Source organism: Pseudophryne corroboree, chromosome 1, assembly GCF_028390025.1.
Source record: "Pseudophryne corroboree isolate aPseCor3 chromosome 1, aPseCor3.hap2, whole genome shotgun sequence".
NCBI classification, from domain to species: Eukaryota; Metazoa; Chordata; class Amphibia; order Anura; family Myobatrachidae; genus Pseudophryne; species Pseudophryne corroboree.
In genome coordinates this window covers 472,901,585-472,913,377 of record NC_086444.1, presented here as the reverse complement: position 1 = coordinate 472,913,377, position 11,793 = coordinate 472,901,585, and the positions used below count along the sequence as shown (strand labels likewise).

The 11,793-nt window shown below is 47.9% G+C and overlaps 1 protein-coding gene across 6 annotated transcripts in view; it reads left to right on the top strand.

Annotated features, from left to right (window-relative positions):
• HABP4 (hyaluronan binding protein 4) overlaps positions 1-11,793 on the top strand; it is a 114,228-nt gene that overhangs the window by 669 nt on the left and 101,766 nt on the right. The window lies entirely within an intron of this gene.

Here is an 11,793-nt window from a genome sequence, read left to right as displayed (position 1 = left end):
ACTGCTTTATTTCTGTCAACTTTATCATTCTCTAAGGGTTAGTACATCTGCCCTTTGATTAGTATGTTGGTCAGTTTGATTTAGTTATCTGGATGCATGCATGGATATCCTTAAAGCCTGGACTGCAGTGGTGGAGTTTGGGAAACTCTGGACTAGTGTGTGTGTTCCGGTATGAATGGTTGACCACTATTGGTCGACAGTGGCATGGTTGACACATGAAAATTGCCGACATGAGGTTTTTTTTGTTTTGTTTTTTTTTGCCGTTTTCTGCGTAAAGTGATGGGGAACCCCAATTAGTGCACCGCTTCGCTCGCCATGCTTCGGGCAAGGTGCCTCGCTTCACTGCCGCTGCGCTCGGCACAGATTACCGTTCCCAATCGTAGTCCACATGGATCGTAAAGTATGGAAAAGTTCCCCAAAAGAGAAAAAAAGTGAAAAACATGTCGACCGCTTCATGTGTTGGCTGTTTCATGTGTCCATGTCGACCACTATTGGTCGACCTAATGAATGTCGACCATCCAAACGGATACCAGTGTGTGTCTGTATGTTCAGTAATATTGTCTGGGTTTATGAATGATATAGATATATAGATGTAGCCATGCTCAACACTGCTTGCTGCATGCCATGCCAGACCGACTATTTGCAGTTGGCGATCACTCCATTTTGTTTTCTAAAGGAATGAATGAAGTAATCGCTGGCTGCGAATAGTCACAGCTTGGCATGGCATGCTACAATAAAGTAAGATGAGCGTGGCTACATATATAATTTTTTTTTTTTTAATTTTACATTTTTTATCCAGTGACTGCATGCAGCAACATAGGTATTCTGGCCCTCACTTACATTCACATATTGTAAGTGAACTTGTAACATAACCTAGCATAATTGAACTTTTTTTTGTCCTCCCACAGTAAACCATACATGAAATTTGATAGAAAAGGCGGGTACTTTAAAGATCCGTTCACTAAAGGCTTACTGTGTACCATGTATGTTACTAATTGTAAGATTTTGTTGTGTGGCTGCAAGTGTTGTATATACTGTATGTTTCCCTATCTTTTTGTAAAGTGTTTTTGTTGCTATTGGTGCACCTTGATAAATATACCTTACGTCAACCTTCATTCGGTACAGATGTCTTTGTACATTTAACCTTAATACACCATGCAGCAGGAGACTACTGGTTAATTTGATCTCTCTGTATGTGAAGTGTAATGCAACTTGGCATGGGGAAAAAAAGCAATGGCTGCTGCATCGTAGAACTTTATTTGCAGACTCTGTCACATGTCAAATTAAAACAGTCTCTCCTGGTGCATCCTAGTTGCATTGTGTTTCTTCAAAAAGAAGCAAAAAAAGCCCAATGCTAGCAGAACCTCACGTGGAATTGCTTGCTGAAATAGGCTGTTTGGTGTGACTGCAGCAAAGATGTATGAGGGCATGTCTGTATTTCTGGTGCTTAAAATGTTAAGGTTCTGGAGTATAGAACCTGTGGTTAGGCAATACATATGTATTCCTGATGGATGGGATGCTGGCTGTCAATGTCCTGACAGCGGTATTCTGCCCATCAGAATGCCCACGAGTGGTAATATCCCCTGTATGCCGGGATTCCGGCTCCTGTTTTCTGACCGCCGGGGTCCTGACAGCCGGCAAATTAACTGCGTCTCGAGGTTAGCATTACTGCCTCACAGCACTGAGGATTATGGAGGAAATCGAACCCACAACCTAACTGTTGGGAGTTTGTATATTCTTCCTGTGCGTGCGTGGGTTTCCGCCACACAATCCAAAAATATACTGGTGGGGTTAATTGGCTATTGACTCTAGTGTGTACGTGTGGTAGGGAACATAGATTGCAAGCTCTACTGGGGCAGGAATAGATGTGAATGGGCATATATTGTCTGTAAAGCCCCGCAGTATATGTTTGCACTATATAAATAACTGGTTATAAATAGAATATCTAAAGGTGCATTCACACTTGCCGAGAAAATGAATGACCTCCCTCACTCATTTTTCCCTTTCCTGAGCGATGTTGCTCATTTTCTCAGCAAATGTGTATGCTGCCAGCGATAAGTGAGGTTCGGCAACGACCCTCGCTGTCGCTGGCTGAACGGCCCTGCCGCTGCATGACCTCACTGAGCAATAAGAACGGTCATATCGTTCAGTGTGTACGGCTGACTGCCTGGGCCGGGAGGGGGAAACACTAGGTGACGTCGCTCATAGAGCATGTCGCTAATTGTGTATGCACCTTTAGACTATTAATGCCATCAACTCGAGTATGCTATACCCCTTTCACACCAGCCAAAATTTCCCGGGTTAATGCACATGAACGCGCATCAACCCGGGAAATTTCTCAGTGTGAAAGGGTACAGGGTCAAAATCCTGGGACTCCTGCCCCGGCATTTCAACCCTGCTATCTTCCAGGGTTGGTCCCGGGATCTTCCCGGGAACCTGGTCAGTGTGAACGGGAGCCAGGTCAATGTGTCCCGGCTCCCGTTCACTCTCTGTGTAGCAGGCGGCGCTTAGAGATCATGTGATCTCTTGCGCCGCCCCCGCCGCGTCACCGCTGACGTCAGCAACCTGGCAATATGCCGGGCTGCTGACTGCAGTATGCAAGGGGTCTTACCCGGGAATGTCCCTGTATGATCCCAGGACCGTATTCCTGGGTAAGACTCGCAGTTTTAGGTATGAAAGGGGTATAAGTCTTCTGTTAAGACTTTATAGTTCACAACGGCATAATTCGGTTTCAAGCATGTATTGGAAATGGGTTTCTACTGTTAAAAGTATTGTATCTTTCCTTGACAAAGTAATGAAAACATTCTGGCCTATTTATGAAGCAGTTTTTTATAACGTTATGCAGCAGATACAGTTCCTGTGTTTCTTTATGTACCGCTGCTATGTACTAACAGCCTAATGCACAAAAGGTTCATACAGATGTGTCCCATTACATCCTTGCTGCAGTCGCGTTAAACAACCATTCAAGTTGTACTATGATGTGTCGGTACTCTGTAACGCCAAGTGTCTTTTTTTTTTTTTTTTGCAATTTTTTTCCTGAACATGCGTCTTAGATGCAATAGGACGCGCAAGTAGCTTCTGCTGAATAAAATTATGTGGCGTACCTATATTCTGTCTGTAATTGCGGCTGTATCTGCATCCAAAATGCCATGTTATAGTGGTTTCCAGGAAAACACTCTAGCACAGCGGTGGCCACCCAGTGCCTCTTGAGCCGCATGAGGCTATTTCTTTATTTAAATGTGGCTCATAACACTCTAAATCATGTGACCACAACAGATACAGAAACTGCTGCACTCCAGCCAGACATGCAACAGCACTACAGGGACTGAAAATTGAAGGAGCCAGATACTAGAGGCAAGACACCCACTGGCAAACAGAGAACACATTAGGGGTTGCAACAATGGCATGACTTGGTGGGGGAACTTTAGTGATACATGAGGGTGGGCTAGAGTGACACAAGGCATAGCTGGCTGGGGTGACACAGAAGGGTCCTGGGCAGGAGTGACGCATGGAGGAGCTGACTGGAGTGATGAAGGAGGGTCCTGGAAGTAGTGACACATGGGAAAGCTGGCTGGAGTGACATAGGAGGGTGGTAGCAGGAGTGACACATGGGAGAGCTGGCTGGAGTGACATTGGGGGTGCTGGCAGAAGTGTCACATGGGGAGCTGGCTGAAGTGACACATGGGGGAACTTAAGTTTATTATGTGAATCTGGCTTTTGCAATTATTTTGTGAAAGTGGCTTTTTCAATGGATCTGACTTTAAATTTTTTTATTTTGTCGTTCTGGGTTTTTCAATGTCTTTTATACCAGGGGTGTGGTCTAGCAGGCACAAGGCCACACTCCATTTTTGCATGTGCGCCTTTGGCTCGATGTTGGCTCTTTGACGTACCTAACAAGGTTTTTTTGGCTCTTTGTCACTGACTGGTTGGCCGCCCATGCTCTAGCATATCATTTTGTATGCAAATACAGTCACACTCAGAATATAGGCATTCTATTACATTGCACCTAGGGCACATTTTCGTAGAAAAGACTCAGCGTTGGTCACATGACTTTCACGTGTTGCGTAAGGTGATTTATAGCACACACAGCAAAGATGTGAGAGGACACATCTGTAGGCACTACGGGAACACCAATAATCTGGCACCCTCTGTTCCAGCACTGTTCCGAATCATAGGTGGTGTCGGTGGCATCCTGACCCCTCCCCCACAGCCTAATTCTATCCAGCGTGTCTGACACCCCCACAGCCTACTACCAGCCAGACAGCCCGACTCCCTGCCATAGCCCCCCCCCCCCGCAGCCTTCTAAATGCCTTCCGCAGGCTATCTAGACACTCCAGCATACTAATTCCCACCTGCAGCCTAACTTCCCTGGCATCTGATGTGTCTGGATTAAAAAATGGGGCCAAACCATCAGGTGCCGGTTAATCGGTGGTTTACTTGTATTAGTAGCACCTCTACTATCAATGTGTATTAGTCTAAAACCTACAGTTTGTTCCAAACTCCAAAAAGCAAAGCTTTTGGGGTTCAGTAGGATTTACAGCCGAACGGGATGCCAGCCGTCTGTATACAGACAACTGCATCCCAGTCGACAGTATGCCGGCATCAGGGAGAGCGCAAAGAGGCCACGATGCGGGCTCGGTTGCTCGCTACATGTTCTATTTCTTCTCTGGGTGTCGTGGACACATGAGTGGGAATAGCCCCTGTTTTGGGAGTCTAAAAATCCCTTCTAAACGGAACTGTTTAGATGCCTATACAATTGTCACAATTCAATTGTGTTCGGGAAGGCATATTGCACCCAAACTCAGGGTCTAGACATGTAAATTGCTAAACCCGTCTAAAGTCCGGCTTTGGATTTTGGATGTACAAACTCCTGTTTGGATGTCCACAGTGCTGCCTTAACACACACGTCTTCTTGCACCTAATTACATTTTTGAGTACATCCCGCAGATGCTCGCTTGCATAGAGATTAGGGAATTTAGGCCAGGTTAAAGGCTTGGGCGAGAGTCAATGGTTTTGTGCCCCCAATCTAAAGTGACAGGAGATTGCGAGGTGCAATTAAATTTTGTATTTTTTTGGTCGTGCCCATAAAGTTCAGGTCTAGCTGCATAAAACAGCCAGCTCTGACCAAAGTACTGGGCACGACTGCAAAAAGTGCAGTTTGGGCACCCAAAAGGGTCGCTTTTTGCGCATTTCATATTGACAGCCCGCGGGCTAGGAGCTGAAATGGAGCTGCCAGCAGCCATCGCGCCCAAATGGAGCAACATATGAATTGCTTTAATCTCGCCCTTGAATTCTGTGACATGCTCTTCATTTTCTCATGTTCCATCCATTCTTGAACAATTGTTGCAGGGCATATTCTGCTGCAAGAGGCCACTGCCATCAGGAATTTTGTGGCTAAGTTTGCAACAATGTTTACATAGGTGGTACGTATCAAAGTAACCTCCACTTGAACGCCAGGACACAAGGCTTCCCAGCTGAACGTTGTCCAGAGCAGAGTTTCCTAAACTCTGCTAGAGTCCATGTTTTAAGGATATTCATGCTTAACTCCAGATGGGTAAATCAAATTGACTGAGGTACTAATTAAGTCACATATCCTTAAAACTTGGTCTTTAATGGCAGAATTTGGTAGTGCGATGCCCAGAACGGGTGTGGTATTGAAAGTCGACAATGTCTAGGTCGACCACTAACTTGGTCGACAGGGTGTCTAGGTCGACATGTTCTAGGTCGACAGGTCAAAAGGTCGACATGAGTTTTTAATGTTATTTCTCTAACGTCCTAAGTGGATGCTGGGACTCCGTAAGGACCATGGGGAATAGCGACTCCGCAGGAGACTGGGCAAAACTAAGAAAGCTTTAGGACTAACTGGTGTGCACTGGCTCCTCCCACTATGACCCTCCTCCAGACCTCAGTTAGATTTCTGTGCCCGGCCGAGCTGGATGCACACTAGGGGCTCTCCTGAGCTCCTAGAGAGAAAGTATATTTTAGGTTTTTTATTTTACAGTGAGATCTGCTGGCAACAGACTCACTGCAGCGAGGGACTAAGGGGAGAAGAAGCGAACCTACCTAACTGGTGGTAGCTTGGGCTTCTTAGGCTACTGGACACCATTAGCTCCAGAGGGATCGACCGCATGGAACCGGCCATTGATGTTCGGTCCCGGAGCCGCGCCGCCGTCCCCCTTACAGAGCCAGAAGCAAGAAGAGTCCGGAAAATCGGCGGCAGAAGACATCAGTCTTCACCAAGGTAGCGCACAGCACTGCAGCTGTGCGCCATTGCTCCTCATGCACACTTCACACTCCGGTCACTGAGGGTGCAGGGCGCTGGGGGGGGGGGGGGCGCCCTGAGCAGCAATAAAAACACCTTAGCTGGCAAATATATCACAATTTATAGCCCCAGAGGCTATATATGTGATAAATACCCCTGACAGAATTCATTAAAAAGCGGGAGAAAAGTCAGCCGAAAAAGGGGCGGAGCTATCTCCCTCAGCACACTGGCGCCATTTCTCCCTCACAGCTCCGCTGGAAGGAAGCTCCCTGGCTCTCCCCTGCAGTCTACACTACAGAAAGGGTAAAAAAGAGAGGGGGGGCACTAAATTTAGGCGCAATATACATATAGCAGCTATAAGGGGATATAATTTAGTTAATCCCTGTATTATATAGCGCTCTGGTGTGTGCTGGCATACTCTCTCTCTGTCTCCCCAAAGGGCTTTGTGGGGTCCTGTCTCCTGTCAGAGCATTCCCTGTGTGTGTGCGGTGTCGGTACGGCTGTGTCCTCATGTTTGATGAGGAGACTTATGTGGAGGCGGAGCAAATGCCTGAAAATGTGTTGTCACCCCCTGCGGGGCAGACACCTGAGTGGATGGACTTGTGGAAGGAATTACGTGAAAGTGTCGACTCCTTACATAAAAAATTTGATGACATGCCAAATGTGGGACAGCCGGCTTCTCAGCTCGTGCCTGCCCAGACGTCTCAAAGGCCATCAGGGGCTCTAAAACGCCCACTACCTCAGATGGCAGACACAGATGTCGACACGGATACTGATACCAGAGTCGACGACGATGAGACTAATGTTATGTCCAGTAGGGCCACTCGTTACATGATTGAGGCAATGAAAAATGTTTTACACATCTGATGTGACCCCAGGTACCACAAAAAAGGGTATTATGTTTGGAGAGAAAAAACTCCCAGTAGTTTTTCCCCCTTCTGAAGAATTAAATGAAGTGTGTGAAGTAGCGTGGGCTTGCCCAGATAAAAAAATTGGTAATTTATAAAAAGTTACTAATGGCGTACCCTTTCCCGCCAGAGGATAGGTCACGTTGGGAAACTCCCCCTAAGGTGGATAAAGCGCTTACACGCTTATCAAAAAAGGTGGCACTACCGTCTCCGGATATGGCCGCCCTGAAGGAGCCTGCTGATAGAAAGCAGGAGGCTCTCCTGAAGGCTATATATACACACACTGGTATTATACTCAGACGAGCTATTGCTTCAGCATGGATGTGCAGTGCTGCTGCTGCATGATCAGATTCCCTGTCAGAAAACATTGACACCCTAGACAGGGACACTATATTGCTGAACGTAGAGCATATTAAAGATGCTGTCTTATACATGAGAGATGCACAGAGGGATATTTGCCGGCTGGCATCTAAAATAAGTGCACTGTCCATTTCTGCCAGGAGAGGGTTATGGACTCGGCAGTGGACAGGTGATGCAGATTCTAAAAGGCACATGGAAGTTTTGCCTTCTAAGGGTGAGGAGTTGTTCGGGGATGGTCTTTCAGACCTAGTGTCCACAGCAACGGCTGGGAAGTCAGCATTTTTACCACATGTCCCCTCACAACCAAAGAAAGTACCGTATTATCAGGTACAGTCCTTTCGTCCCCAAAAGAGCAGGCGGGGTAGAGGCGCATCCTTTCTGCCCAGAGGCAGAGGTAGGGGAAAAAAGCTGCAGCATACAGCCAGTTCCCAGGAACAAAAGTCCTCCCCCGCTTCTTCTAAGTCCGCCGCATGACGCTGGGGCTCAACAGGTGGAGCCAGGTACGGTGGGGGCCCGTCTTTAAAACTTCAGCAATCAGTGGGCTCGCTCACAAGTAGATCCCTGGATCCTTCAAGTGGTATCTCAGGGGTACAGGCTGGAATTCGAGACATTTTCCCCCCCGCCGTTTCCTCAAATCTGCCTTGCCAACATCTCCCTCAGGCAGGGAGGCTGTGATAGAGGCAATTCACAAGCTGTATTCCCAGCAGGTGATAGTCATGGTGCCCCTACTTCAACAAGGCGGGGTTACTATTCCACAATGTTTGTGGTACCGAAACCGGACGGTTCGGTGAGACCCATTTTAAATTTGAAATCCTTGAACACATATATAAAAAAAATTCAAGTTCAAGATGGAATCGCTCAGGCTGGTTATTGCAAGCCTGGAAGAGGGGGATTACATGGTATCACTGGACATCAAGGATGCTTACCTGCATGTCCTCATTTACCATCCTCACCAGGAGTACCTCAGATTTGTGGTACAGGATTGTCATTACCAATTCCAGATGCTGTCGTTCGGCCTGTCCACGGCACCGAGGGTATTTACCAAGGTAATGGCCGAAATGATACTCCTTCGAAAAAAGGGAGTTTTAATTATCCCATACTTGGACGATCTCCTGATAAAGGCGAGGTCCAGAGAGCAGTTGTTGGTCGGGGTAGCACTATCTCGGGAAGTGCTACAACAGCACGGCTGGATTCTAAACATTCCAAAGTCACAGCTGGTTCCTGCGACACGTCTACTGTTCCTGGGGATGATTCTGGACACAGTCCAGAAAAAAGTGTTTCTCCCAGAGGAAAAAGCCAAGGAGCTGTCATCTCTAGTCAGAGGCCTCCTGAAACCAAAACAGGTGTCGGTGCGTCACTGCACGCGAGTCCTGGGAAAGATGGTAGCTTCCTACGAAGCAATTCCATTCGGCAGGTTCCATGCCAGAACCTTTCAGTGGGACCTGTTGGACCAATGGTCCGGATCGCATCTTCAAATGCATCGGCTGATAACCCTGTCTCCGAAGACCAGGGTGTCTCTGCTGTGGTGGCTGCAGAGTGCTCATCTCGGAGAGCGCCGCAGATTCGGCATACAGGATTGGGTCCTGGTGACCCCGGATGCCAGCCTTCGAGGCTGGGGGGCAGTCACACAGGGAAGAAACTTCCAAGGACTATGGTCAAGTCAGGAGACTTCCCTACACATAAATGTTCTGGAACTAAGGGCCATTTACAATGCCCTAAGTCAGGCAAAACCCCTGCTTCAAAACCAGCCGGTACTGATCCAGTCAGACAACATCACGGCGGTCGCCCATGTAAACCGACAGGGCGGCACGAGAAGCAGGACGGTGATGGCAGAAGCCACAAGGATTCTCCGATGGGCGGAAAATCACGTGTTAGCACTGTCAGCAGTATTCATTCCGGGAGTGGACAACTGGGAAGCAGACTTCCTCAGCAGGCACGACCTCCACCTGGGAGAGTGGGGACTTCATCCAGAAGTCTTCCAAATGATTGTAAACCGTTGGGAAAGGCCACAGGTGGACATGATGGCGTCCCGCCTAAACAAAAAGCTAGAAAAGTATTGCGCCAGGTCAAGAGACCCGCAGGCGATAGCTGTGGACGCTCTAGTGACACCGTGGGTGTACCAGTCGGTTTGTGTTCCCTCCTCTTCCTCTCATACCAAAGGTACTGAGGATAATAAGGAGAAGAGGAGTAAGAACCATACTCATTGTTCCGGATTGGCCAAGAAGGGCTTGGTACCTGGAACTTCAAGAAATGATCTCAGAGGACCCATGGCCTCTGCCGCTCAGACAGGACCTGCTACAGCAGGGGCCCTGTCTGTTCCAACACTTACCGCGGCTGCGTTTGACGGCATGGCGGTTGAACACCGGATCCTGAAGGAAAAGGGCATTCCGGAGGAAGTCATTCCTACGCTGATTAAAGCTAGGAAAGCAGTAACCGCAAACCATTATCACCGCATATGGCGGAAATATGTTGCTTGGTGTGAGGCCAGGAAGGCCCCAACGGAAGAATTTCAGCTGTCTCGTTTCCTGCACTTTCTACAGTCAGGGGTGACTATGGGCCTAAAATTGGGTTCCATTAAGGTCCAGATTTCGGCTCTGTCGATTTTCTTCCAGAGAGAACTGGCTTCCCTACCTGAAGTTCAAACGTTTGTTACGGGAGTGCTGCATATCCAGCCCCCTTTTGTGCCTCCAGTGGCACCTTGGGATCTCAACGTGGTGTTGAATTTCCTAAAGTCACATTGGTTTGAGCCACTTAAGACCGTGGATTTGAAATATCTCACGTGGAAAGTGGTCATGTTGTTGGCCTTGGCTTCGGCCAGGCGTGTATCAGAATTGGCGGCTTTGTCATGTAAAAGCCCTTATCTGATTTTCCATATGGATAGGGCAGAATTGAGGACTCGTCCCCAGTTTCTCCCTAAGGTGGTATCAGCTTTTCACTTGAACCAACCTATTGTTGTGCCTGCGGCTACTAGGGACTTGGAGGACTCCAAGTTACTGGACGTAGTCAGGGCCTTAAAAATTTATGTTTCCAGGACGGCTGGAGTCGGGAAGACTGACTCGCTATTTATCCTGTATGCACCCAACAAACTGGGTGCTCCTGCTTCGAAGCAGACTATTGCTCGCTGGATTTGTAGCTCAATTCAGCTTGCGCATTCTACGGCTGGACTGCCGCAGCCTAAATCTGTAAAAGCCCATTCCATGAGGAAGGTGGGCTCATCTTGGGCGGCTGCCCGAGGGGTCTCGGCTTTACAACTTTGCCGAGCAGCTACTTGGTCAGGGGCAAACACGTTTGCAAAATTCTACAAATTTGATACCCTGGCTGAGGAGGACCTGGAGTTCTCTCATTCGGTGCTGCAGAGTCATCCGCACTCTCCCGCCCGTTTGGGAGCTTTGGTATAATCCCCATGGTCCTTACGGAGTCCCAGCATCCACTTAGGACGTTAGAGAAAATAAGATTTTACTCACCGGTAAATCTATTTCTCGTAGTCCGTAGTGGATGCTGGGCGCCCGTCCCAAGTGCGGACTGTCTGCAATGCTTGTATATAGTTATTGTTAACTGAAGGGTTATTGTTGAGCCATCTGTTGAGAGGCTCTGTTATGTTCATACTGTTAACTGGGTATAATATCACGAGTTATACGGTGTGATTGGTGTGGCTGGTATGAGTCTTACCCGGGATTCAAAAATCCTTCCTAATTGTGTCGTCTCTTCCGGGCACAGTATCCTAACTGAGGTCTGGAGGAGGGTCATAGTGGGAGGAGCCAGTGCACACCAGTTAGTCCTAAAGCTTTCTTTTAGTTGTGCCCAGTCTCCTGCGGAGCCGCTATTCCCCATGGTCCTTACGGAGTCCCAGCATCCACTACGGACTACGAGAAATAGTTTTACTGGTGAGTAAAATCTTATTTTTGGTGTCGTTTTCTTCGTAGAGTGACCGGGAACCCCAATTAGTGCACCGCGTCCCCTCGCATGGCTCGCTTCGCTCGCCATGCTTCGGGCATGGTGCCTTCGCTTCGCTCGGCACAGATTACTGTTCCAATCATAGTCCACGTGGATCGTTAAGTATGAAAAGGTTAAAAAAAAAATTGTGAAAAACTAATTTGACCTATCGACCTAGAACATGTCGACCTAAAGACCCTGTTGGCCTAGACACCCTGTCGACCTAGTTACTGTCGACCTAGACATTGTCGACCTAGTTACTGTTGACTTTCAATCCTGATCCCGCCCAGAACATCCTGGTGTCCCCTCTTCTCCATGTAAATCATGTGA